Source organism: Neofelis nebulosa, chromosome 10 (genome assembly GCF_028018385.1).
Source record: "Neofelis nebulosa isolate mNeoNeb1 chromosome 10, mNeoNeb1.pri, whole genome shotgun sequence".
Taxonomy (NCBI): Eukaryota; Metazoa; Chordata; class Mammalia; order Carnivora; family Felidae; genus Neofelis; species Neofelis nebulosa.
Genome location: NC_080791.1, coordinates 55,478,548 through 55,506,074, shown reverse-complemented (window position 1 = coordinate 55,506,074; position 27,527 = coordinate 55,478,548). Strand labels below are relative to the sequence as shown.

At 49.8% G+C, this 27,527-nt stretch overlaps 1 long non-coding RNA gene across 2 annotated transcripts; it reads right to left on the bottom strand.

The window, feature by feature from the left end:
* Window positions 1–266: 266 nt before the first annotated feature.
* Window positions 267–27,527, bottom strand: LOC131487231 (uncharacterized). 2 transcript variants are annotated; one of them, XR_009249670.1, is made up of 4 exons: window positions 27,283–27,527; window positions 26,706–26,821; window positions 1,271–1,437; window positions 267–676 (listed from the first exon to the last, which is right to left on the bottom strand). It is a non-coding gene; the product is annotated as an uncharacterized LOC131487231 (long non-coding RNA). The 2 variants fall into 2 exon arrangements; XR_009249671.1 differs by lacking the exons at window positions 267–676; window positions 1,271–1,437 and adding an exon at window positions 23,614–23,964.

Genomic DNA, 27,527 nt, shown 5'->3' with positions numbered 1-27,527 from the left:
TGAAGAGTGAGCTGACCTGAGGGAAGGAGTTACTCGGGGGGGTAACTGAAAGGAGTCCTTCCTTTCCCTGTGGCTTGCACCCCGTCCACCCTTCTCTCCCCTCTCCCTGCTGCCCCAACTCCATGAACTTGGCAGGCCCTCGCACACCTCTGCTTTTGCTCAGGCTGTTCCTCTGGGGCCTTGCCCTCCCCCCACCCCCCACATCCCTGCCTCTCAGCTCCTTCCCACCCTAATAGCGCGCCAGTTCCGGCCTCACCTCAGAAGCTTTCCCTAAGACCCCCTCCCCTCCCTCCCTCTGAGCTGCTTCAGTACTTTGTTCCTTCTTGGCACTTTGCCTGCTGTGGTACCCTAAATGCTGTTTGCATACTTCCAGTCGCAGGGAACTCCCTTCCAGTTCATCTGAATGGGTCTGCTGCCTGTAAGTTATTCCTTCTCACTGGCCAAGGTCTGCGGGAACATCCATCACCATCATCACCAACAATGACCAGTTTTTTCTGATAACTACTCTGCCAAGGGAATCTTGTTCTTGGGGTGTGAGTGGGAAGGACACACAGAAGACACCTGAGCGGCAGGTAGCTGTGAGAGCCTGCCGGGGCACGGTTAGGAAGGCTTCCTGGAGGAGGCCGGTCCACAGAGCTGAGAAGAACAAACGGACCTGGACAGAAGAGGGTGGCACCTAGGAGGAGGGAGTCACAGGTGAGCTATGGCACAGAACCTAGAACATTCAGGCTACAAGGTATGGCTGGGAAGCTTGCCCATCATGTCACTTAGGCCCCCCGGGCTTGGGCTCCAGGAGCTGGAGGCTGGCACCCATCAGTCAATATGGTCATAGGTAACAGTTCTCAGATTGGTTCTCCACACTTCTCTCATCTCCTGGGATAGGGGGGCCTTCAAGGGCAGGGGCAGGGGAGGGATCCCAGGGGCTTTCGCCCAGTGAGGCTGGGCCCTCCCCAAAGTTCCCCTTGAAGAAGAGTCGTGGGGGGAGAGAGGGAATGGAACGTAGGTGTCTTTCAAATGGGGACAAAGGCACCGTGGGGAGGCCGAGCCTTCTGCGGGAGACATGTGAGTGTGTCTTCCGGGGCAGGTCACCTCTGGCCTGAGCTGGAGCTTCACATCCGCAAATCGGCAGGGATGAAGCTCTATGGCGAGGATGGGACCATCACATTGTGGGGCTCCCCCGCCCTGTGGGGCACTACCCCGCACATCCCGCAGCTCCAGCCTCTTGCAAGCCTTCGGGAGAGCAAAACCCCCGGGGGCCAGCGGCCCTCACCTAACCCCGCGTCCACGTGCCCCTCCGGAGGCTCCCAGTCCGCAGCGCCACCACGTGGCCACGCATGGCCAGACACCCCGGAGCGAGCTGTCGCGCAGCTTGCCGGCGAGCACTCCTTCCCGTAGCCACAGCGCCTTCATGCTGCTACAGTCCGCCCTCCTGGGATCCTGGGGCCGAGAAGGAGGACATTACGGAATTAGAGGGATAAGTGCAAAGATTCCATTTTGGAGTTCACAGAAAAGGGGTAATTAAAATCCTGGGTCCATCACGAACCAGTTGTGTGACTTTGGCCGAGTCACTGTACCTTTCTAGGCCTGGAAAATGGAGATGAAAATATATCCCTCCACAGGACCGAATGAGCAAATGAAGTAAATGTTTGTAAAGAATCAAGTACAGTGCCTGGCACAAAATAGACACTTCATAAATGCTTGGTCCCTCCTTCACTCAATCACAGAATTATGAAATAGGTCAGAGAATCATGCGGTCTTAGACTCCTGTTTTGATAACTGACTCAGAACCGAAGTGTGTCATAAAGGTTCGGGATTGTGGCTGCAGAACAGTACTCTAATCCACAGGATCTTTGCTCTGTGTGCCGGACATAGACTAGAACTTCAACACATGCCAGTCAGGCTTTAGGGATGGGCAGACGACTGAGACACAGTTTGTCATCACAGCACAGGCTGGCTCACAAACATTTCCTTACATTTCACTAATAATCAGCTGCCACTTACTGGACACATGTTCCTGGGACTTGGAGTACTGCTAACATTTCCTCCTCACAACTGCCCCTAGTAATACTGTCCCCATACAGGTGAGGATACCAGCCGGGGCCTGGCTGCATCTGACCAATGGTGAGTCGTTTTTGCTTGTCTGATGTCGTGGCTGGGCCAGCTGTACAGACCTCACGTGTCAGAGAGGGCAGAGGTGCTCCGAGAAACCAAAACAACACTGGGATCCCATTTATTTTCCTGTTGAAAGTAAACTGGGGAGGTTATGCAACTCTAAATGTCTCCGATCAGACCCCTGATTCTAGACCCTAGAGCATGAAAAGCCAAAGAGCCAAGTCAAAGTTCTTCCCCTCCTGGTCCCCATTTCACAGAGGGAGAGACTCAGGCCCAGAGAAGAGCAGCCCAAGGTCGCATGGCAGGTGACCAGGATTCTGTTCTTCAGGACTGACTACACAATTCGTGCGACCCAGTATAAAGTGACAATATGGGTACTCATTCAAGAATCTCGGGATGGCAAGAGCAGAGCGTTAAACCAAGCCCAAGACCCTTCTAATGTCCCACCGCCCACGAAGCCAGCCCTGCTGTGCTTCAGTCACACCATTTACAGAGAAGGAAGGAGCCAACGCCCAGTTTTGGTCAGGATGGCAGAAGAGAGTCTGTGTCGATTTGTGTGTAACCCCATCCCTCTGGGAGCCAAGGAGTTTCCCTCCATGGGTGTTACCATACCACCTCTTTGAAGTCCCCAAACTGTCACGGCCAAAGGCTCTCAGAGAGAAAGGGCGGATGGAGATAGAGATGCTTCCGCACCAGCTCACAGGATGTGTCTCTGGGCAAGGCCCCCAGGCATGTCTGGGGCAGAGGCCTACCCTCTGTTCCTACCTGATGTCCACCACGACGGTAGAGGTCATCATAGGTTAACAGGGCCTTGTCCCATCAGTGCTCAGTGCTCTCTGTTGGCCAATGCTCACCAGGGAGCCAATGTTCACTGACACCTAACACTTATCAGTACCTAATGTCCATCAGTGACAGTCCCCACCAACAGCTGATATCCACAGTCGGAAAATGTCCAGTGGTGGTAACGTTCACTACTGCTCAACACGTACAAGTGCCCAGTGTTTGCAGGTATCTAATTGCATTGTAACCGCTCTAGGCATCCATACCTAATGTCAGTCCATAGTTCCACACCTTAACCATCCAGTTAAGTCCTATGGCCTGTGTTTATTCTTCTCTTTTATTTATTTAAGTGTCAGTGGTTGTATTTATGGATATGATTAGGTCGTTGAACTAGGCAGGAGCTTCTTCCTGGGTTTACTGTTTAATTCCAAAAGCTGGGGCACCTGGGTGGCTCAGTCGGTTGAGTGGCCAACTTCAGCTCAGGTCACCATCTCACGGTCTGTGAGTTCGAGCCCCGCGTCGGGCTCTGTGTCTCCTTCTCTCTGATCCTCCGCCCGTTCGTGCTCTGTCTCTCTCTGTCTCAAAAATAAATAAACGTTAAAAAAAATTTTTTTTAATTCCAAAAGCTATTTATTATTTTATTGTGCATACCTGTTAGTCAAAATATCCAGATTTAGGCATACACACTTGTGTTTATGTAGGTGTATATGTAACGTGTATATACAGTATGTAATTGTCATGTACATGATACAAGAAGACAGAGAAAAAGAGAAAATGATTTTGGAACAGAAGTGTCAAGCCAGGAAAAATTTTCTAACTAGTTGCTTCTTAAAAGCAGCAGCTTTTCCGAAGTTGAGTGGTGATTCAACGCATCAGCCCTCCCACTCAGGTAAGGTCAAAGAGCCCGACTTCAGGCTGAAAAAAACCCAGGTTCCCAAATCGGGTTAAGGCCCTGAATGAGGGCTCCTTAAAAGCAGTGTAACCTGCAGTGAAGGCCCAGGCTCGAAGCCCAGCTTTGCTGCTTATAGCGAAGTGGCCTGGGCTAAGCCATTTAACCTTTGAGCCTCAGTCTCCACATCTGTGAAATGGCGTTGGTTGCTATCTCACAAGCTTGTCTGTAGGGAATAAGTTAGTCAATGTACAATGTGCTTAAGCTAGTGCCTGGCATGTAATAAGTGCCATATAATAAATAGCATAAAATACTGGGTTGGTTTTTTTTTTTGAAAATTCTTTCTTTTGCCAAACTTGTTAGCATGCTATGATGCAAAATATTCTCAGGCAGGGTTTCTTCAGTGGCCATCAGGTGAACCTCATATTATGCTTAGGAATTTGCCTGAAGAGAGGTTCTACCCTCTGCATCGGTACATTTCAAAATTACCCTTGGGGCGCCCGGGTGGCTCAGTCAGTTAAGCGTCCAACTCTTAATTTCACCCAGGTCATGATCTCACAGTTCGTGAGATGGAGCCCCACGTCAGGCTCCATGCTGACAGCGCAGAGGCTGCTTGGGGTTCTGTCTCCTTCGCTCTTTGCCCCTCCCCACTCACACATGTGCACACACTCTCTCTCTCTCTCTTTCTCTCTCAAAATACATAAACATTAGCACTGGGTGTTATATGGAACCCAATCTGACAATAAATTATATGTTAAAAAATAAAACAAAATAAACGAACAGTTGTTTTCATTAAAAACAAAAACCAAATTGCCATGCAGTTTCCTTCTGATCCGATACTTGTAAGGGCACAGTGCTTAGGCAATCTCCTAACCATCCTCCTCGGGCCTGGCGGTCACGGATGGAGATGCAGGGCAAACCTTCCATTCCTGTCTCTCTTCCCGACAGCCTCACTCCGTCTGAAATTCCACCGTCACTCTTTGGCTTAAGCTATGGAGACGAACAAGTGTCTGTGTGGGATTAAGTCATCTGCGAACTGATGGAGAGCAAAGGGATACCTGACCACTTTCTCCAAATGTGATACACCCTAAAAATGACTTTAAGGGGATGTGCTCGGCCAGTTGCGGAGGCAAGATGGTGAGATCCATAAAGAAGGTAGTTGAAGGATAAGGTCTCTTCCACACGCGGCCTTCTCTACCAACCAGTGTGATATCCTGTTATATTGGTGACCCCACCTCCTAGTATTATCACCCAGTGTGGAAACATCCTTTTGAATATGGATTGGATCTGTGATTTGCTTTAATCAATAGAACACAATAGAAGTGGCTCTGGGCCAGTTCCAGACCTAAGTCTTAAGAAGGCCTGGTAGAGGCACCGGGTGTCTCAGTCGGTTGAGCGTTGACTCTTGATTTCGGCTCAGGTCACGATCTCACGGTTCATGGGTTCGCTCCCCAGGCTGCACTACCAGTGTGGAGCCTGCTTGGGATTTGCTCTCTTTGCCCCTCCCCTGCTCATGGTCTCTCTCTCTCTCTCTCTCTCAAAGTAAATAAATAAACTTAAAAAAAAAAAAAAAAAAGGCAGCCTGGTAGCTTTCACTTTTGCAATCTTGGGACCCCAGAGCTGCCACGTATGGAGTCTGATGAGACCGTGCAGAGAAGCCGTAAGGCCTTATGGAGAGAGAAAACTCAACCCTCCTGTATCCCAGCAGATCTTGGACCCCAGGGTCCAAATCACCAGCTTAACATGCGAGTGACCCCCAACAAAACCAGCAGGGGAATCTCAGCCTTGACTGTGGAATCATGAGCAAATACAAGGATTGTTGTGCTAAGCCATTGTTCTTTGGAGCGGTTTCTTACAAGGCAATAAATAACCAAACTAATCAAGTTTTAGGCCCCACGTGCCCTCAGCCCCACTGCCCCTGTTTTACCCCCTCTGGCTTCCCTGGTAAAAGAACGGCTAACCAAGCCCCGGACCAGGGCAGCTGAAGATGCAAGGGGACCAAGTGACAAAGCCAGACAGCCAGAGCCCCCTCCAGGGACGGGGCAGAGAGGCACAGGTGGCAGGAAACACATGTAGCAGGTGTTTTAAAGTTTACGAGGTGCTGCCCTGCCCATGAGCTCATCTCTCATCATACTTGTGTCTCATGGCCCCCCAGGGAGCTTGGCCAGGCTCCCCTCAGGTTCACACTCTCCTCGAAGCCACCACCGCCCCCTCCAGCCCACACAGAGGACTCGCAGTTCCTCCGACAGACCACCTCTCAGCCAGGGACTTCTCTTGCCTCACCCCCACTCCCAGCCGAGAACTGGAGGCGTCAAGAGCCAAACCCTCCGTCCTGCCAACTGCCTTCCCCTTCTCTCTGGGGCTTTCTTCCAGACGGAGGGACTTCCTTGAGGAGCCCGAGGCCGGTCACAGACGGGGGCGGGGAGAGAGAGGCTGGTCTGGAACACAGCGGCACCGAGAGGACCACAAAAGAGGCGTAGCTTTTTGTTGCTTCCCGCAGACTGTGGGCAAAGTCATACTTAGCACAAGCTTTAAAAATCCTCTCCCCACACACGGACACAAACACTGTAATTCCCTTGAGTTGCCCCACCCACCAGCTAAATCCAACATCGTGTACAGACATGTGAGAAGGGGGGAGGAACCAGGATGGGTACTTGGAGGGAACGTTCTCTCGGGGTTCAGAGCAGACCTCTCAGGAGCGGCTACACAGAACTTCCCTTTGCTAACATGTTCTGAAGAAAGCTCCCCGTCGAAGGAGTAAGGGAGGGGGCGACAAATGCTTCCCTGTCCTCACACCCACCAGCCTGATTACCTCCCACGTAGCCTTCCTATCTCAGCATCCATGCCACCACCTCTGGGAAGCCTCCCTTGACCACCTCCCCGCATTCTTCCCCAGGCAATGTTAGATGCTCCTCCTCTGCATTAACCCAGTATCTCACCTTCCCTCCAGAGTGACACTGATCACATTTATTTTCGGTTTATTTTTCCAGCTTACACTCTGCCCTGAGGGCAAGAACTTGCTTTCCAAAGGGTCCCTAGCACCTAAGCTGGTGCCTGACACATAGCTGGTTGTCAATACTTCCCTGAAAATAAATAAATGTGTCCGTTGCATCCCTTTTACTGACAGTTAAATGGAGGCCCAGAGGGGTTAAGTGAGTTTCCCAAGGCTGCACAGAGGGGTTAAGTGAGTTTCCCAATGGTAGAAACCAGCTCTTCAGACTTCCAGCTCCTCTGTCCCTGTCCCCTCCTCTCTCCCTCAGGTGGCAGGTGTGTGCTTCACCACCTGAAGCTGGGATGGGGAAGGAGTCCCCTGTGAGTATCCCCTCCTCCTCTCCAGATCCTTGGCAGGGAACTACCTCCGTTCTGACTTCCTCCTGGATGACTAGATCTGTGCTTCATCCATCCCAACAGCAACCCTACCGGCAATCAGTCCCCCCCGAGCCTGCTTCCCCAGCTGTTAACATGAGCCCGCCTCAGAGGGCAAGGGGCTCCTTCTACCCAAGGGTCTGTGAACCCCTACGAAAAAGACCGAAGGAGGCACGCCCCATAACGCTTGCGGTGGCACACAGCACAAACCTTCCCCAAGCACCAGAAAGGCCCAGAAACCTCATTCTTTCCAAATGTGCCAACATTTCACTTCCATGTTCCGTAAGTTTCAAACTTTCACACGTGCATGCTTGGTATGTCGGTACCCACACGGACGGTGGTGATGGTAGTTTTGGGGCTTCAAAAACAAATCCTGATGATTCGACTGCATCACCAGGTTCGGCCAGCATTTTAAAGTTTGCACAGAGGGGCGCCTGGGTGGCTCAGTTGGTTGAGCGTCCGACTTCAGCTCAGGTCATGATCTCACAGTTCGTGGGTTCGAGCCCCGCATCAGGCTCTGTGCTGACAGCTCAGAGCCCGGAGCCTGCTTCCGATTCTGTGTCTCCCTCTCTCTCTGCCCCTCCCCCACTCACACTCTGTCTCTCTCTCCTTCAAAAATAAATAAACATTAAAAAAAATTTTTTTTTAATAAATAAATAAAGTTTGCACAGAGCTTACATTTCACACCCATACCTCATTTACTCTTCACAACCTTCTCATGAGGGAGGCAGGGCAGGCCTTATCACTAACCCGTTTCACAGACGGGGAAGATGATGCCCAGAGAGTAGGCGGCTGACCCCGGGACTTGTACTCAGAAGCGCTATTCCAAATTCTTTTCTCCCCAGAGAGTGAATCTGTTTCAAAACATAAAGAAAAGAAAGAAAAAAAAAAAATCAAGAAGGACGAAGATAATTTTCTAGGAGATGGGAGTGAGAGGTGACAAGAAGAATAAAACCCTAGGACAAAGGTGACAAGATGCTAAGAGAGTGACTCAAAGGATCGGAGCAGCCCAGGGGGTGAGACGGCAGGCCTCAGGGCTCAGGATCCACCCACACACACTTTGAAGCCCTGCAATTGTCAGGAAGACACCACAGTCTGGCCACAGGGCGCCCAGACACCCTGACCCTGGCGGCTCCCCAGGACAGCAACAGAAGGTGGCGTAAGTGGGGCCAGAGCCCGAGTTCCCATCCGACAGAGTGGTGGGGGAACCAGGGATCCTTGCAAGAATCGAGTTGGTGGCAGAGCCAGGAGCAGAATCCAGGTCTCTGACCTGTCAGGGCCATTCCCACCAGAGGGTGCGGCCAACGGCACCTCTTTCTTTCTCCACCCATTTGCCCCTTTTCTTACACCCCCTGTTTCTGGCCTGAGGCTTGGCTTAGGGAGGCATCCCCAGGAGGAGAGAGCAGAGGGGGACTCGCAGAAGTAGGAGTCTGAACAAACAGTGGATTTCGGTAGTCACCAAGGACTGTCTTGCCTTGACATCTTCCCCTCTGATTAAATAGCTTCCAATCTTTGTGTTTTACAGAATTTTAAAACATTTTTCTCATGTGTGTGTGTGTGCGTGTGTGTGTTAATTCAACAAATAGTCACTGCTTATATGTTGACTTATTTCTTTTTTTTTTTCAATGTTTTTTTTTTTTTTGGGGGGGGACAGAGAGAGACAGAGCATTAACGGGGGAGGGGCAGAGAGAGAGAGACACAGAATCGGAAACAGGCTCCAGGCTCCGAGCCATCAGCCTAGAGCTCGACGCGGGGCTCGAACTCACGGACCGCGAGATCGTGACCTGGCTGAAGTCCGACGCTTAACCGACTGCGCCACCCAGGCGCCCCTATGTTGATTTATTTCATCCTCACTATACAGGAAGATGTTTGACAGATGGGACTCCTGAGGCTCAGAGAGGTTACCTGATTTACCCAAGGTCACACAGCAGGTAAGTGACAGATTTCAGATTTTCTTTTTTTAAGTCAGCTCTACGCCCAATGTGGGGCTTGAACTCACGACCCCGAGATCAAGAGTCGCATGCTCCACTGACTGAGCCAGGCAGGTGCCCCCCGGATTTCAGATTTCAAAAGCAAGTCTGGAGGCACCTGGATGACTCAGTTGGTTAAGCACCTGACTCTTAATTTCAGCTCAGGTCATGATCTCATTGTTCATGGGATTAAGCCCCGCGACCAGCTCCATGCTGACAGCGCAGAACCTGCTTGGAATTCTCTCTCTCCCTTTCTCTCTGGCCCTCCCCAGCTCATGCACAGGTGCTCTCTCTGTCTCAAAATAAATAAATAAACATTTAAAAAAAAAGAAAAAAAAGCAAGTCTGTCTGACTCTGGAGCCCATAAATAAAGTGTGTATGTGGAAAGCACAATGCTAACCTTACAGAATCAGAAACAGAAAATTCTAGAGTGTCAGCCTCCTTGGCTCTTCCCTCACAGTAGCTGAGGCTGCGGTTTGGTGGGAACCCTGGAAGGGACTTGAGGTCCTGAGGCTAGTGATCCGATGGCTCTGATCCCCACTCCAGCCCAGTCCAGCGACCTCTGAGCAGGGCCAGTCACCCCTGCTTGGTTATCTCGCTGGCCAAGGGTGGTTACTCTGGGGTTGGGAACCCCCTCAGAGAAAGGCCTTGTGGGCCCAAGCCTTCATTCTCCACCTGCTCAAAGCCACCCAGTCGAGTGGGCCTGGATTTGAACCGGGGTCCTGACCTTCCTGTCCAGGCCTCCTCCCGGCCCATGCTGGGGCCCTGTTCAGCATGAGGTGTACCCAAGGATGTCTCATGGGCCACTGCCAATTGTGGATGAGTATGGCACAGTCCCCGCCCAAGTCCGTGGCTCTTTAACGAGGACCGCAGAGATTTAACTAAAAATGTTTGGTTATATGGGGATACCCAGGCATGAAGGTAGGTCAGCAGGGGAAATATTTAGCCTCTGGAATCAGGGGGGCAGGAAAAGTTGGGGCACCTTGCATCCCGGCTGCTCCTGTCACTTCGTAGCGGCACCCCCTCGGCCAAGACATTGGAGCCCCAGGTCCCTCACCAGAGAGTGGGGACATCAAGGCTGTTTGCAGCACATTTACACCACCCTCAGAGCCCCCATCACACTGAGGGCCTCAGATGGTGCCGGCAACTCCCCCACTTCCCAAGGCTGAGATTCAGACCTGTGTCAGTTTTGACTGGGCAGTACTGGGTGCCACACTGGTACGGAAATCCTGTGACTCTCTACGCCATTAGGTCTGAGCAGGACCCAAGTGGTGATTGGGCCATTGTTTCACTGACACCCGGCGCTGATAAGACAAATTAATGGGGCATGTAGCCAGAAACTAAAGAGGAAAAGGAACTAAAAGTAACAATAAAATCTGTCGTCTGAACAGCATGTGATGTTTCAGAGCAATTGCCTATCCGCGATAATGCTTAGATCTTAACAAAAACCTTGTGAGCAGCCCAGATGGCATTGTTAGCTCCTTTTACAAAAGAGGAAACTGAGGGTCAGAGAGGAGGTATGTGGTTTGTCCAGGGCCCTACATGCAAGTGGCAGAGAGAATGAGTGAACTCTGGTCCTGGTCCCCGACCTGGTGAGAACAGGGGTGGGAAGTAAGTGGGAAGATGTGAGAAAGGAGGGAAGGACGTGGGAGTACAGAATTCCCCCTATGTCTCCCCCTACCCCGAATTGCCCTTAGTAATAAAAAAAATACAAATTAGGGGCGCCTGGGTGGCTCAGTCGGTTAGGCGACCTGAGACTTTGGCTCACGTCATGATCTCATAGTTCGTGAGTTCGTGCCCCGCACCGGGCTCTGTGCTGACAGCTCGGAGCCTGGAGCCTGCTTCGGATTCTGTGTCTCCCTCTCTCTCTCCTCCTTCCCCCTCCCCCACTCGTGCTGTCTGTCTGTCTCTCTCTCTCTCTCTCTCTCTCTCTCTCTCTCAAAAGTAAATAAACATTCAAAGAAAACACAAATTAAAACCCTGTGGAGATCCATTTGCACTGCCTTTGTTTCATTTCTAAGAGGTGGTCTCTCCTTGGAGGCAGGAATGGGAAAATAGCCAGTCTCATGCCCAGCTCAAGAGAGAGAGAACTTTGGCACAAACCTTGAGAAGGAGCAGTTTGGCAATACGTACGCAATGTCCTAGAATTATTTCAAAATAAATGAAGCTGCAAGAACCCCAGCTAGGGGATGGGTTGTTGCGAGAAGGGGGGCCTGAGGACACCCTCTGGGGGTGTATAGGACAGTAATACCCTGTCCTGTTGATCTGGTTACACTCTGTGTTGTGAAATTCAATAAGCTGTACCCCTTGACACATGTACTTTTCTGAATCCATATTACACTTCAGTACAAAGATTTTCTTTTTAAGGGTAAACCCACAGAATAACATTTAACTATATATGTGCGTGCGTGCGTGTGTGTGTGTGTGTGTGTGTGTGTAGTTGTTACATTTAACTATATACATATGTATAGTTGTTTCAAATGCTAACCTTCCATATTTGTATGGGCTTTCCTAGCTTGTAAGTATTTTTTAATAACCATGTTCTTGGAAAGATCCACAGGACAGAGATTATTATTCCCATTCCACAGATCAGGGAACAGTAGCCCCGGGAGGGAGCCACTTCTCCAAGACTTCACCACGGTTACCTATGGAGTGGCTAGCCTCAGGCCTCCCAGCTCCTGCACTGAGCTCTCGCCACTACCCTGCTAACACAGCAAAATACGGTGCTGGGCAAAAGGAATGTCAAAGGTAACTAAAATCAAAGCTCTCTGAGTCGGACTTCACATCTCATTTAGTCCAATCCTACGATCTTTACCTCACGCCCCCAAATGGCTACCGGTCTCTACGTACACACCTCCAAGGACAGGGACCTCACTATCTCCTAAGGCAGCCCCTTCCATTCTAGATCTGCTCTATGCTCCGTAAATTACCCAGCATTATCACTGACTCCAAACCTATACCCACTCCTCCACCTTCCTTCATCTATCATCCCGCTCATTGGGCTACGCAAACAAATGTGCTCCCTCTTTCGTGTGTCAGTCCTCTAGAATTGGGGAGGCAACAATCTGTCTCTCGTTCCTAAGGATAGGACTTTAAGCTTCTAATTTTCTAGACCCAAACTCTGAGACCCGGAGAAATTGAATGGCTTACCTAAGGTCACACAACAATTTCAGTGGGTGATTACTGAGTGTCTGCCATGGTACAACACATTCTGTTGACTCTGTTAATATGGCTGGAGCCGCCTGGACACTTGGGGGTGGACCTCCTGGGATCTCCTTTTCAGGAGTAGGGAGTGGAAAGGAGACATATCTCAGTGCCAAACCTGCCTCGGGGTCCTCCGGGAGCCATAAGCACCCTACCCTCTCCCCCCACCGCACGCACTCAGGGGAGTCGGCACTCCACCCACACACTTCACTGCCCAGAATTACTTCCAATCGTCCCCAAGCCTTCGGGTCCTACCAGAAGTCCCAGCTCTGCTCCTGCAGTCCTGGGGGAAATGAGTCAGGCAGGAGGGGCTGAGGAAAATGTGGGGAAGGAAGGAAAACAGTTCCTGGTCTCTCACGGGGGGGCTCTGAGGTAACCTTGAGCAAGCACTTCTCTTGAGAGCTCAGCTTCCTCATTTGCCCACCAACATGCAGGTCCCCACCCTGACCCAAATCAGGGCTGCTGTGAGGATCCAGGAGGATCAAGGATAGGGAAGGGCGTAGGCAAATCAGGGACCTGGGATAACAGAGCGGTACAGGAGCTATTGCTGTTTAAAACGATCTTAGACGCTCCTTTCTTCCCTTCTCATTCATTCATTCATTCATTCATTCAAACCTCCTCTCTCGGCCAAGCCTTGGGCCAGGCACTAGTGATAGAGACATGAATCGGCCCAGGTACCACCCTCAGGAGTCCATGGTGGCCAGAGGCTGGCGGGGAAGGGGGGCAGAACACAGGCAAGTAAACCGACAATTGCAAACGGTAATGAGAAGCTCAGGGCACTGTGAGAGAATCCGGAGAAATGGAGTCAGCTCAGTCTGTGAGATACAAGGAGGGGGAAGTGGCCTCTGGCTGGACTTTGAAGAAGCCCTGGTGGACAAGATGGAGAAGGGCATAGAGCAGAGGCATGGATGTGAGAAAGGCCTCCCCTCCTGGCCCCAGAACGGCTTTCTAAAGATGCCTGCAAAGACAGGAGAGACTCCCCGGGAAGGAAGGGCGTGAGAAGCCGCCCTCTTTTGCCTTGCTATGGACAGACAACGTGAAGCAGAGAACAGAGAAGCTGGAACAAAAGGCCTTTGAGGTCTTCCTAAGGTCTGAGATTCCGAGCTGACCTTGATTAGAAGGAAAGCACAAGGTCGTTTTCCCTCTGTGCCCAAGAGGCCATGTCACATCTCAGGACTAAAGAAGGATCTTGAGCCGAAAGATTACAAAACCCTCGGTGGCATTTGTGTGCCATTGGAGCAACCTCAAACATGCACAGCCTCTCCTGCCCTGAGGGCCCTCATCTTCCCAGAATTCAGCTTTCAGCATCCCATTCTGAAGTTCCCCAGGGAGGCCCTCTGCCCCGCACCTCCTGCCAGGGTGAAGATCCCTAAGAGAGGGTGTGGGTGGGGGAGGACCCGGAAGGGCTTCAGCTGGCAGAGGGGGGCTGGGCCTCCAGCAGCACAGCGGCCCAGCCAGTGACCTGACCCCCAGGACTTCTAACTAGCACCCAAGTGGTATAGAGGTCCTTTCCCACATGGATGCCAGTCACCCATTTCTCCCCTGTCCCCTTGGAGACCTACCCCCTTAAGACAAAGGTACAGCGATCCCCTTAATCACAGTTGTCCTCCTCTGCCAAAACTAGCAGCTTTGGCTTCTCTCTCTGCCCTCAGGGACCTTACTGGGTAAAGGTAACACCACCCTGGTTCTGAGATGAGTCAGAATGGAGACAAAGAGGAGTTAGGGGGCAACCCCAGGAGGCCAAGCCTCGGTGATAGTCCCCAGGGAGTGGCTAAGGTCTGGAGCTGGGGCTGAGGGCCGGCAGAGGAGGCCACCACAGGATTAGATGTGGGGGTGGGCGACAGTGAGGGGTGGGAGTCGGCTCCATATTCTGGAGTGGCTGCTGTGTGGGTGGGGAAATGCAGAGGAGAAAACCAGGGGAGAGGGCTACAAAATGAGCTAGCAGGAAACACCCATCGTCTCTTTTAGAATTTGATCTTATGGGGGCGCCTGGGTGGCTCAGTCGGTTAAGCGTCCGACTTCGGCTCAGGTCACGATCTCGCGGTCCGTGAGTTCGAGCCCCGCGTCGGGCTCTGGGCTGATGGCTCAGAGCCTGGAGCCTGCTTCCGATTCTGTGTCTCCCTCTCTCTCTGCCCCTCCCCCGTTCATGCTCTGTCTCTCTCTGTCTCAAAAATAATAAAATAAACATTAAAAAAATTTTTTTAAATAATAATAAAATTTGATCTTATGAGGGGCGCCTGGGTGGCTCAGACGGTTAAGTGTCCGATTCGTGAGCTCACTCAGCTCAGGGCAAGGTATCACGGTTGCCAGGTTCGAGCCCCCGCACCCAGCTCTGCTCTGTTGGTGTGGAGCCTGCTTGGGATTCTGTCTCTCCTCTCTCTGCCCCTCCCCTGCCAGTGTGCATGTGCTTTCTCTCTCTCTCTCTCTCTCTCTCTCTCTCAAAATAAATAAACTTAACCAATTAAAAATAAAATTTCACCTTATGCACAATAGGAAAAAAATTGCGAATGACTTAATCAGTAGAGTTAAGTTAAATAAACTGTTACATCTGTACTAGGCAATATCATAAAATACGAGGTATGGGGAAAGAGTCACAGTAATTTATGTTTTGAAAGTGGGTCATTAAAAAGTGTTGCATCATCTTAGTTGTTTTTTTTTTTAACGTTTTATTTATTTTTTTTTTTATTTATTTTTGAGACAGAGAGAGAGCATGAACGGGGGAGGGGCAGAGAGAGAGGGAGACACAGAATCGGAAGCAGGCTCCAGGCTCTGAGCCATCAGCCCAGAGCCTGACGCGGGGCTCAAACTCACGGACCGCGAGATGGTGACCTGAGCTGAAGTCGGCCGCTTAACCGACTGAGCCCCGCATCATCTTAGTTTTATAAAAACTAAGATGTATGTATCTTTGTATGAATTTTTTAAGTGAAAAAATTATCTAAAAAAGAGAGAGAGAGAGAGAGAAAGAGAGAGAGAGTTCAAATGGGGGAGAGGGGCAGAGGGAGAGATAGAGAGAATCCCAAGCAGGCTCCTTACTCCAGAGCCTGTCACAGGCTCGATCCCACGACCCTGGGATCATGACCTGAGCTGAAATCAAGAGTTGGACACTCAAGGGGCACCTGGGTGGCTCAGTCAGTTAAGTGTCCGGCTTCGGCTCAGGTCATGATCTCACAGTCCGTGAGTTCGAGCCCCGCATCGGGCTCTGTGCTGACAGCTCAGAGCCTGGAGCATGTTTCAGATTCTGTGTCTCCCTCTCTCTCTGCCCCTCCCCTGCTCATGCTCTGCCTCTCTCTGTCTCAAAAATAAATAAAAACATTAAAAAAAAAAAAACATTAAAAAAAAAAAAAAGAGTTGGACACTCAAAAGACTGAGCCACCCAGGCACCGCTAAACATGGTTAACTCTTAGAGATGAATCACTGGGGATTTTTACTGTCTTCTTTGTGCATTTTTTTTCTATTCTTTCATAAGGAACAATAAGTATTACTTACCAATGTGCTCTGTTGTGAGGAATATATGGAGCCTGGACTCACAGATATGGAGTCTGGACTCCTTGAAACAATGACAAAGCATCTGAAGATACTTCTGCCCCCATGTGTGTGTCCCCCACCTTGTGTGTTCTGTCATGTGGGAAAGCAGCCCTTTGGACCCAAGCAGCAGCTGGGTGCTTGCTTGTCTGGGTTCTAAGTGGCACAATTCCTTTTGATTCTTGTGTCCCGATCCATGTAGGACAGAGGCCACCAATAAATTGCACCAGGATCTCTGACCTAGAAGGGCCCTGGGAACTTACCCCAAGTGGAGAGAGGCCGACCTGCCAAGGCCAAGAGTCCGGAAGAGAAAAAGGGCAAAGGTAATGTGCTGTTGAGCTGGTCCAGGTGCATGTGGTAAATAAAACCAAAGAAATGTTCATTAAAAATATATTGAATGAATTAATGAAGGGGCAAGATCAACTTTGCAAATCTTTTTGGTATGTGGGAATTTTTTTTTATGTTTATTTATTTATTTTTGAGAGAGAGAGACAGACAGACAGACAGGCACAGAGAGTGAGGGAAAGAGAATCCCAAGCAGGCCCTGCACTGTCAGCGCAGAGCCCAATGCGGGGCTTGAACTCACGAACTGTGAGTTCATGTCCTGAGCTGAAATTAAGAGTCAGACGCTTAACGGACTGAGCCACCCAGGCACCCCAGGAATTCTTTTTTCAAATGACAAGTGAATTAAACAGAATTTTAAAGAAATTAATTCAACACCAAATGCTAGTCTGTAGATCAGCTGCCCCAGATTAGTAGTGCTCAGTCTTAGTGAGATCCAATGGGCGGGACACACGACTGGCCCCTTGAGATCCAACTGAGCTCTGCTCTTCTCTCCTGGCAGGGCGTGGTCCATAGTGGCGGCTCAGTTACATTCCACTAAGTGAAGGGAAGGGGATGGAACCAGGGGCCTCACTAGCTGTGCCGTTACCCCCTTGAGCTCATTAGTTTCTCACACGTCCCTCCAGAAGTTCTGCACACACGGGATGTCCTTGGACACTTGCCTGAAATTGGCAGAAAGCCCCTGACCTTTTCCTAATGAGAGCGTTATTAATGTTCTCTGACTCCGGAATGACAGCTCACTGCTTTTTTTTTTTTTCCTTCCTTCCCTGAAAACCTATTAATGTAGGAGCATCTGGGGGATTTCAAAGTTGGCAATGACCTTGACAGCTTCTCCAGCCGCCCTGCCTGCGGCGCCCTCGGGCATTCGGTGGTATTTCATAGGTTCACAGAAGCCTTCCAAGGAGCTCCACGATTTCTAGACCAATTCCCATCCAATCACTCTGACATCTTCTGAGCAGACAAGGTTACCCTTTCCTGGCAATTATTCTTCATCTCGCCTCCCTCTGTTCTGCACCACTATGGTTTCTGCCCCCTAACACTGCCACAGGTTTAGAATCAAATGCTGAGTCATGGACTCATGAAGGTCAGAGCTGGAGGGGTCCTGGGGGATAGGGGGCGGTGGCAGTGTAGGTCCAATCGTCCCCTGTGCAAATTCATTTCCCTCCTTTTCATCCTTCATTACCAAGCTGCTCCTCTGTGCTGGGCTCAGTGCCAGGTTCTGGGGGCACAGAGCTGGTGCTTCGTAGTCTCCCCAGCAGCCCTTGAAGAATTTGCTCGCACAGGGCAGAGAGGACTATAAACTTAACCAAATTGTTTCAGAAAGATAAGGCTTCAAAAGAGGGCTGGATAAAGTCTGGGAGAGGGGAGCATGGAACAGAGAAGCCCATTGCACTGGGTGAGATCAGAGAAAGCATCATAAGAGGAGGTGAGGTTTGGAGTTTCTAATTTGGCATTTTAAGTATAATAGTCAAGGGCGTGTCAGGGAGATGTGGGAGTAACAAACGTTTTCAACAAAAACCGTGGCCTAATCGTGCCGAGCTTGGGCTGTGGAGTCAATCTGGCTGGGTTTGATTCCATCTCTAACTGGCTATGTGGCCCTGGTCAAGTTCTTCATCTTCTCTCTGCTCAGCTTCCTCATCTGGAAGATTCACGGACCCCTGTAAGGAAGGCTGTCGCATGCAGCCTGCAGTGTAGGTCACGGTGCCCCTTCTCAGGATGTGCCCTTCACCGCTAAGAGTTGTGTGCTTGTTACCAAAGTTTTCTAGTGGGTGGTAGTCGAGTGCTTGCTTTCTCAAGATATTGTGACAATTGTTACAGACTAAAGCCAAGTGTTGTGAGGAGGGGTGCTCTTTCCTAATTTACACAAAAGCACCCATTGTGCTGCAGGTAGGTTGGTACCTGTGGTGTCTCTCTTTCTGCTTTCAAACGTGAAACTCTAGGGGGCGCCTGGGTGGCTCAGTCGCTTAAGCGTCCGACTTCTGCTCAGGTCATGATCTCACCCTTCATGGGTTCAGCCCCGCGTTGGGCTCTGTGCTGACAGCTCAGAGCCTGGAGCCCGCTTCAGATTCTGTGTCTCCCTCTCTCTCTGCCCCTCCCCCACTCATGCTCTTTCTGTCTCTCTCAAAAATAAACATTAAAAAAAAAAGTGAAACTCTTATTAGGCAGGGGTCAGAGGAGCTTCAGTCTTGCCTCTCTTGGGATGTCCACGGAGAAGCACCCCTGGCTATTTGGGGTCGCTGCCCACTGGAAGATATGGGAAGGGACAGAGCTCCTTGCCCTCACTCCTCTGTCCCTTCAGTGCCCCTCAGATTACACACTGAACTGGGCAGGGGGTAAACCTTTCTGCACAGATGGTTGGGACGATCCTAAAAGGGGATAGTGACAGGAGATGTGCTCATTTAAATAGCATGCCAAGAGTCTGCAAGCCCCCAGCCCCAGCCCCTGTGCTGCTGAGAGGAGTTAATTTCCTGCTCTATCTGGAAACCCATCAGAAGAACCAAAATGTGTGCCATCACCCTTTAACACAGTGTCCCTGTAGGTAAGGTTTCCCAACTCCTGTGTCAGTGTCACCTGAGGGCTTACTAAGATGTCTGAGCCTTACCCTAAATCCTCCCCTAAACGTGCTGAATCAAAATCCTTGGGCAGGGCCCGGGGGAGGGGGGGGGGAGGGGGAGGGGGAGGGTGAAGGCAGAAATCTGTGCTTCTAATAGAGTCCCAGGTGGTTTTTAGGCCTGGTAGGTTCAGGGAAATTCCGCCCCTTGGTTGCATCTTTCAAATAAAGGAACGACCAGGGGCACCTGGTGGCTCAGTCAGTTAAGCATCTGACTCTTGATTCCAGCTCAGGTCATGATCTCACGGTAATGATGTCACAGTCTTGAGATCAAGCCCCCCATTGGGGGTGGGGCTTACTTGCATCGGCTCTGGGCTGAGTGTGGACCCTGCTCTCTCTCCCTCTGCCCCTCCCCTACCTTTCAAAAATCAATTAAAACCAATTGACCATCCTGGTCAAAGGATTTTATGAAATTCTTTTGTTCTCCTTATGATGGGTATGGGTGTGAGTGCGTGTATGCATATGAGGGGCGTGTATATGGTGTGTAAGCATACGTGGTGTGCATGCATATGTGGTGTGTATTTGCGTGGTGTGTGATGTGTGCATGTGTGTGATGTGTGTGCATGTGTTGTGCGTGTGTTGGGAGGGCAGCAGGCAGGGTAAAGGTGGATCAACTCTTCACACTACACATTAAAAGATAAAAGTTCTGGGACGCCTGGCTGCCTCAGTCAGTAGAGCATGAGACTCTTGGTCTTGGGGTTGTGAGTTCAAGCCCCCCATTGGGGGTGGGGCTTACTTGAAAAAGATAAAAGTGCTTCTCTTTGGGTAGTGGAATTAATGGCTATTCTTCTTTTGCCTTTTCTGCGTTTTTCAGCTTTTCAACAAGGGACATAAATGACTTACACAATAAAAAAGAAAAAAATTAAAAGGAGCCCACTGTATTTCATTGTCATCCCCCTTGAATCTTTTAGTCCCAGCAAATCCTGTGAGTGTCCTTCTATCTCAGTCTGATGTGTCAGTGGAAAAACGCTCACTGACTGTTTTTAGTCTGGCTTACAGGAGCCATCTGGAGACAGGGGCCCCACCCTGTTCTGTCATCCAGGGCTTGCCCAGATGGCTTGGTAGGGCCTCCTGAGCATTTGAGTCCCAGGTTCCAGGCATCTTTGGAGCTGGATCCTGGCCAAGGGGGGAACCAGGTGCAGAGTCCAGCTCTGGAGAGAGACCCGGTAAGACATAGGATGGCACCAGAACAGCCCCATCCAAGAGAGCTGCCATGGCTCCTCACCTCCACGACATGCTTGTCCTCCTTGTGTTGATTTCTGAAATGGCAGCGGGGGTGGGGGGGGGGGGAGGGAGGAGGGGAATATCTGGAAATTGACATGTACATTTAGTGAGGTGATACTTCTTGTTTTCCCGAAAGGCTCTTATTAAATCTGCAAGTTATACCCAGAATGGAGCACAGTGGCAGACTCCTAGTAGATGCCAATAAGTCTGTTAATAAAAGAATACATGGGGCGCCTGGGTGGCTTGGTCGGTTAAGCGTCCGACTTCGGCTCAGGTCATGATCTCACGGTCCATGAGTTCGAGTCCCGCGTCGGGCTCTTTGCTGACAGCTCAGAGCCTGGAGCCTGTTTCCGATTCTGTGTCTCCCTCTCTCTCTGCCCCTCCCCTGTTCATGCTCTGTCTCTCTCTGTCTCAAAAATAAATAAACGTTAAAAAAAAAAAAAAGAATACATACATTAAAAGGAAAAAGATAATACCTATCTTTTTGTAAGTGCAACCTGCCTCCCACTGATCCCAAAGGAAGTGATGCTTGTTTTGGGGTCTCCCCTGGGCTTGGTTAGCTTGGCACAGTCCCCCTGGGGACCTTGAAGAGACACAGTGACCTGTGAGCCCTGTCTGAGGGGACGGGCATTTCCCCTCATGTCTTCATACACACAGAGTTCCTCAACCACCTCCCCAGGAGTATGAGAAAGTTTCTTCTCAGGGCACAAAGTTTCTGCTCAGTGCTGGGCTCCACCATGCCACTACCCCCTCCTGTCTGTGGCTTGTGTAAGATTCTTATCCGAAGGAGGGCTTTCCTTTAGGAACATCTGTGCTCACAGAAGATAAGGGAAGGAACTGAGCAGCCACGGTGTAACCACATACTCATTTAAAGCAACAGGCACCTCTCACTTCTATTGCAGAGCGAAAGAACGGCAATATCTAAAGAGATATTAGGCTGACCCCTACTAATACGAAAAAAAAAAATAGGATTCATTCCAGATGTGGAGTGTTTCATCATTATAAAAAAATGAACTATTTTGAATGATTGTCCCCTTGGCCTCAGAAGGGAGTGACGGAGTCCAGGGTCCAAAGGTGTGTGGTCCAAAGCTAGTGGTCTCTGAGTGGGTCCCCTTGGTGGGCCTGGCACCTCCACCCCCATTCTCTAGCTGCTATTGTGCCCCCACCCTCACTCCCCTCCAGCACACTGGGAGATGCAAGCGGAGATCAGGAACAGACAAGGATTAATGTGACCGTTGCAGATTTAACCTGGCATTGGGTCCTTCTTCAAGATACCTGTGCAAAATCAGTGGCATTTGTCTTGTGGGAGGATCTGTGGGTCCCTCACAGCCCTTCCCCATCCCTGGGGAAGTCCCTTGATATGGCTTTGCCTTCTCTGGCTGAAAGCTCTCATCTCCTCTCAGCTCAGCTCCAGCTTGTCCCCTCTGAGAGGACACCTGCCCTCTTAATCCAACTCTTCTCCTTGGAGGCACATCTGGCCCGTTGCAAAAACCCCCTTGCTCAGCCAGAATCTGGGCTGTTCTTCAAGTAAAACCATCTCCTGATTTTGCCACCAGTGGGCGCTCTAACCAAGCCTCTAGCCAATACACGTTTTTAGGTGCGGATCAGGTACTGATCTCTACGCTCACAAAATGTCGAAGCCACATTCTCTGGATGGTTTCCTGGAAGCCCCCTCAGTTGGCTTCAGTAAGGAAGAGGATCCCCTTTAGCCTTCCCATGTGGAAGTCAGGATGGGGCACAGGCAGGGACAGAGATGGACAATACCGTCCACTCTCCAGTGAAACCCTCACCTCCCCCTTCTCCAGCTTTCTGTGCATCTTCACAGTAAGGGTTTTAGTCTCTTAGTAAATCCCATGTAGATTGTTCTTCCTTTGGTCCTTAGTGCCTCCATGGACACTCTGAGACAAACAGGAAGTTGTCTCAACCCTGTCGGGCTTCACTGATTCTAGATTCACATGGAATCTGTGGGATGTAGATTCAGATTCCCACCCTTTGCATAACAAGCCCTTTGGGCAAGTTGCTGAACTTCTCTTGGTCCCAGGTCCTTCGCTTGCAACTTGGGCTTTAAAATCCTTATTTCACAGAGTTTGGGAGAAGTTTAGACAGATAATATTGTGGGGCATTGGGCATAGTGCCCGGCTTATAATAAATGCTCCCCTAAATGAGAGTCATTATTCATATGGTCCTGCTCAGGTAGAAGCTTCCTGCTCTGGGCCTAGGAGGCATCCAGGCTTTCCAGGGCTGCTCTGCAGAGGGGTAAGCTCATCCATTATGCTGCCAGTTGCCAGCTTGCCTCCTTGAGGAACCGTAGGGAAAGACCACAGGTGTTATCTTCACGCAGGGTGGGTTCTCTTTCTACCCTACCAATGCTCAGCTAGGTCACCTTAAACATCTCTGGGCTCCTGGTCCCTCCCCTGAGAAGTGAAGGCAACATCAAACTGTTTCGGAATGAAACCTTCCTTGGTCTCAGCGGGCTGCTGTGAAGAAGAAATTAAGTGCCATATGGCAGATGTCTGGCACAAGCCTTGCGGCCCGGGAGCCCTCAGCAGTGATTAAATCCCTCCTCCTCCCCCTGAGAGGGATCAGTGGGGATGGTGCCTGTCACTTGCATGTCTTCATCCACAAAACTGCTGTGATGGCTGAAGAAAAGAGCGTCCTGTCACAGGTCGCCTGCACTGTGAAGGGAGAATGGGCTCTGACCATTAGCAGGAAGCAAGAAGAGACCAGAGGTTCTGGGAAAACTTCCTGCAGAAGAAACCACTCTAAATGTTCCTCCCCAGGGAAGATTCAGAACGGTCTGTTCTGCTGAAACGCGGGTTTCTCTCACAGGAGTAGTTGCACACGATTGGTAAGGAGGGCTGTAGTGTCCATATTATGTGGGAGCCATATTGATTCCTGTATAATATATTCCAGCATGCTTGTGTTTTGAGGCAATTAGGAACAAGCTTTCTCACAACTAAAGAGGAAGCTCTAGCCTTTTCAGAAGATCTCACAGAAATGCTGAAAATCCTGCAGAAGTGCTTTTCTCTGGTATGCGTTGTTGCTGATTTAGTGGCTTCAGGAACCGCTGTCCTTTCCACTATGTTAGGCTCTCTGAGGAAGCGGATCGTGCAGATGAAGAAACTGTGGAGACACTTCCTCTTGTATTTATGAGAAACTGCTTTAGCTTTTGAAGAAGTCTAAATCATAGCTCAGGAATCTGAGCGATCCCAGAGGGGAGCAACTCCACAGTTGTCACTTTGATGAATCCGGTTCCGTCAGAGGCAAATGCCGCAAAAATCCTACATCTGGGACGAGGTACCTCAGGCTTAAGGCTGCTAGCACAAAGTGACCTTGATGCTGGGTAAAAAGGCCGGCAGCCACTGAGCCACCATTTATTAGGATTGGTTCTGTTTTTGTTAGAGTTCTGCTTACAAAGACCCATAGGTTTTAACTTATTCCACTGTTGTTGTGAAACCCTATCATTTTTACACCAGGGGATTTTGCAAAAGGATTTTCGTTTGTTTTCTTTTCAGGGCCATGCATATGACATTATGGCAAAAATGCCCACATTAGGATCCCGTGGGCCAATCCAAACCTCCAAGAAGCAAAAATTAAGAGTGCTTTGGGGCAGTTCAGTTCCCCCTCAACCTCGTGTTTTCCAGGGTTGCTAAAGCCATGTTTCCAGAACAAGAGAATATTCCTCATATAGGGAAAAAATAAATAAAATTCAGATGTTACCTCCTCCAGGAAGCCCTCCCTGCAGCCTTCTCCCAGGCTGGGCTAGGGCCCCCCCTCTGGGATCCCTCAGATTCCTGCATTTCTCTGTGTCAGCTCAGAGAACGTTGTGTGATAACTGCCTCCATCCATCTCTGCTTCCGCCCCTGAACGGGTTTCACTGGTCTTCAGAGTCGGAGGTCCAGGGCCCAGCACAAGGCCAGGCAGTGGGGTGGCCTCAGGGAGTGCTGTGACCCGAACAGAATGATACATGAACACTGCTGGGGGCTGGTGAATATAAATAGTGTGACCCTTGGGGTGCCTGGGTGGCGCAGTCGGTTAAGCGTCCGACTTCAGCCAGGTCACGATCTCGCGGTCCGTGAGTTCGAGCCCCGCGTCAGGCTCTTGGCTGATGGCTCGGAGCCTGGAGCCTGTTTCCGATTCTGTGTCTCCCTCTCTCTCTGGCCTCCCCCGTTCATGCTCTGTCTCTCTCTGTTCCAAAAATAAATTTTAAAAAGTTGAAAAAAAAATTAAATAAATAAATAAATAGTGTGACCCTGCCTGTACTTCTAGCCAGTGAGAACTCATTTCAGGGACAGTTTACCACTAGAAGCCAGTAGTAAGCCTGTGTGTAAACACTTTTTACAAAGCTTGTGAAGTATTGAGCTTTGTTTACGAGCTCTGGTCCAGGCCTCCCCACAGCCCCCCAGTCCCCCTGAGGTTTGAGTAGCTGTGTGGATGCACAGAAAACCCAGTTCGGGCCCCAGAATGCTGTGCGTGACGGGGAAGAAAACCAAAGCAGGAGAGTATAGGGAGGATATAAAAGTGTTGGGCCGTAAATGAAGCCATGCTGTAAGCCACACTCTGACGTCCTCATGCCGCACGACCTAGAGAGTCACTGTGACTCTTTGGGCTACAGTTTCCTCATCAGCAGAATGAGGTCCTTGGAGTAGGCCCCACCATTTGTTCAACATATATTGGTTATCAGGACCTATGCAGTCCCTCCGCAGAGGGAAGAAGGATTAACATTTACGGAGCACCAACTGTGTCCCAGGCACTTTGTATCTAATATCTGACTTAATGCCTCCTCCAAGGTAAACATTATAACCCCCATTTTATAGCTGTGGAAACTGAGTCTCAAGAGATTAAGTGACTTATGTGTTTGTGGAGTTAGCAAGTGACAGAGCCGGCATTTGAACCCAGATCTGCCTGACTCTGAAGATTAAGATGGTTCCCATCCAACCTGAGCAGTCTATGATTCCATGATTTAAAAACATAATACTTCAGGAGAATGTGTACTCATTGCTGTCCTCACATCTGTGCTTTTAATTATTTAAATGTTTTAAAATTTCTGGGACCCCCCTGAGTGGCTCAGTCAGTTAAGCATCTGACTCTTGACTTTGGCTCAGGTCATGATCTCACGGTTGTGGGATCGAGCCCCTTGTCGGGCTCTGCACTGACCGTGGTGCCTGCTTAAGATTCTTTCTCTCTCGGGGGCACCTGGGTGGCTCAGTCAGTTCAGGGTCCGACTCTTGGTTTTGGCTCAGGTCATGATCTCATGGTTCATGAGATCGAGCCCCACATTGGGCTCTGCACTGACAGCACAGAGCCTGCTTGGATTCCCTCTCCCTCTCTCTCTGCCCCTTTCTTCTCACTCATGCACTCTATGACTCACGTGCTCTCTCTCTCTCTCTCTCAAAAACAAAAATTAAATTTTTTTAAATTACAAAACTCTGATTCAGAAAATGGATAACATCCTGCTCTAGATTATATGTTACAAACATCTGAAAGATGGCTCATTCAGCCATTCATTATTTATTCACTCGATGATTCAACAAATACTTATCAAGTGCCTATGTACTGACCACACACTGTTCGAAGCACTGGATAATCATAATGAACAAAGACAGACAAGGTCTCTGCTCTCATGGAACTGATGTTGTATTGGGAAATAGACAATAAAGATATAAACAACTAAGTAAGAGGATTTCAGTTCATTATAAGCTCTAAGACAAATGTAAACTAGGAGAAACGATATGGCAGACTGCAGATCCACCTACGTCAAGGCAGTTAGAAATGGCCTCTCTGAGCAAACAAAGTTTCAGCTGAGACCAGGGTGAGAAGGACCCAACCACGTGACGATCGAGGGCAAGTACTTCCTAAGTTGAGGGAACAGCAGGTGAAAAGGCACTGAGGTAGGGACAAGCTTGACTCTCTGAGGAACAAAGAGGAAGCCAGTGTGGCTGGAGTAGATCAATGATTCGGAAAGTGGCAGAAAATGGGGCGCCTGGGTGGCTCGGTCGATTAAGCATCCGACTTCAGCTCAGGTCACGATCTCACAGTCTGTGAGTTCGAGCCCCGCGTCAGGCTCTGGGCTGATGGCTCAGAGCCTGGAGCCTGCTTCCAATTCTGTGTCTCCTTCTCTCTCTGCCCCTTCCCCATTCATGTGCTGTCTCTCTCTGTCTCAAAAATAAATAAAAACGTTAAAAAAAAAAAAAAGAAAATGATGTGGGAGGTGGCTCCGTGAGGCGATGGTACAGAGTTTACATAGCTGTACAAAGTCACTGGCAGAAGGTAAGTAGGGTAATGACATTGAACCTTAGAGAAGACAGGAACCTTAGAGGCACTCTGACCCAAGCATCTCACATTGGTCATGAAAAGACCTCTTCAGAGACCCAACAAGGCCAATTAGTGGGGGAGCCAAGAGTTAGTGGAAAACCCTAGTCTCCCTGCTCCCCAGAGTATTAAAACAGAGCTCTTGGCCAAACCAGGAACCCCCTGGCTGTGATGCAACTGCCCAGGCCACCGTTGTGTCTCTGTTCTGATCAACTGCACCAACCTTCACTGGTCTTCTGACTCCCACCCTTACCCTCCTAAGGTTTATTGTCTACACAGCAAGCAGAGCGATGATGTTCACGTTAAAACTTAATTTAGATCATGTCAGACCTCTGATCAAACCCTCCGATGGTTTCGCTGTACCTCACCATACCTGTTCATTTCTATGTCTTCCCACCAGAGTTGAGGGCAGGCTCTTGTCGTAGGTATCCCTGGATCCTTGGTGTGCTGAACATAGGATTTGGCAAGCAAAAAACACTTCGATAAGTGCTGAAGGAATAAACATGTATAGATAGAAAATGCTGCAAGCAAGCAGACCTGGTGATTTACTTTATGCCTCTGTAGGAGTCTGTCTGGTTATCATTTATGCATAGCACATTGGTTAAGAGCATGGGCTTTGAAACAGCCTGCTAAGGTCGAAAACCTGTCTCTTCCACTTACCAGTGGTTTGACCCTGGATAAGTTACTAGCCCCTTTGTGTCTCAGTCTCCTTGTTTGTGTAATGGGGATAATAATAGTATCTAGATGGCTTCAATGGAGACTCCTGGTATAGGAGACAAAGCACTGCCTTTGGAGGCTTCCCCAAATTAGCCGGTGTGAACTTGGGCAAGTCACTTCAGCCTTTAGAATCTGTTTCCAAATCTGAAAAATGCAGATAAGCTTACTTGCCCCATTTCACTACAGCTTTGAGATCAAGTGCGATTATGTATATCAAATTTCTAGCTCAGTACCTGGCACGTCCTCAAAAGGCGACGAACGTTTCCTTTCTTCTCCGCCTTGGTCTGTGAGTTCACCAGGCCTGCCAAGCAAGGGATCCTTGTAAACTGCGCCTGAATCTGCCCACACCCTTAGTGCCTAGCACAGAGCCTGACCCTGTGAACAGACAATAAACAGTAAATGGACAATAAACAGCAAACAGACAATAAGCACTTGTGGACTCTTATATAGGCTGCCTTTGCAATATTTCCCACACCTC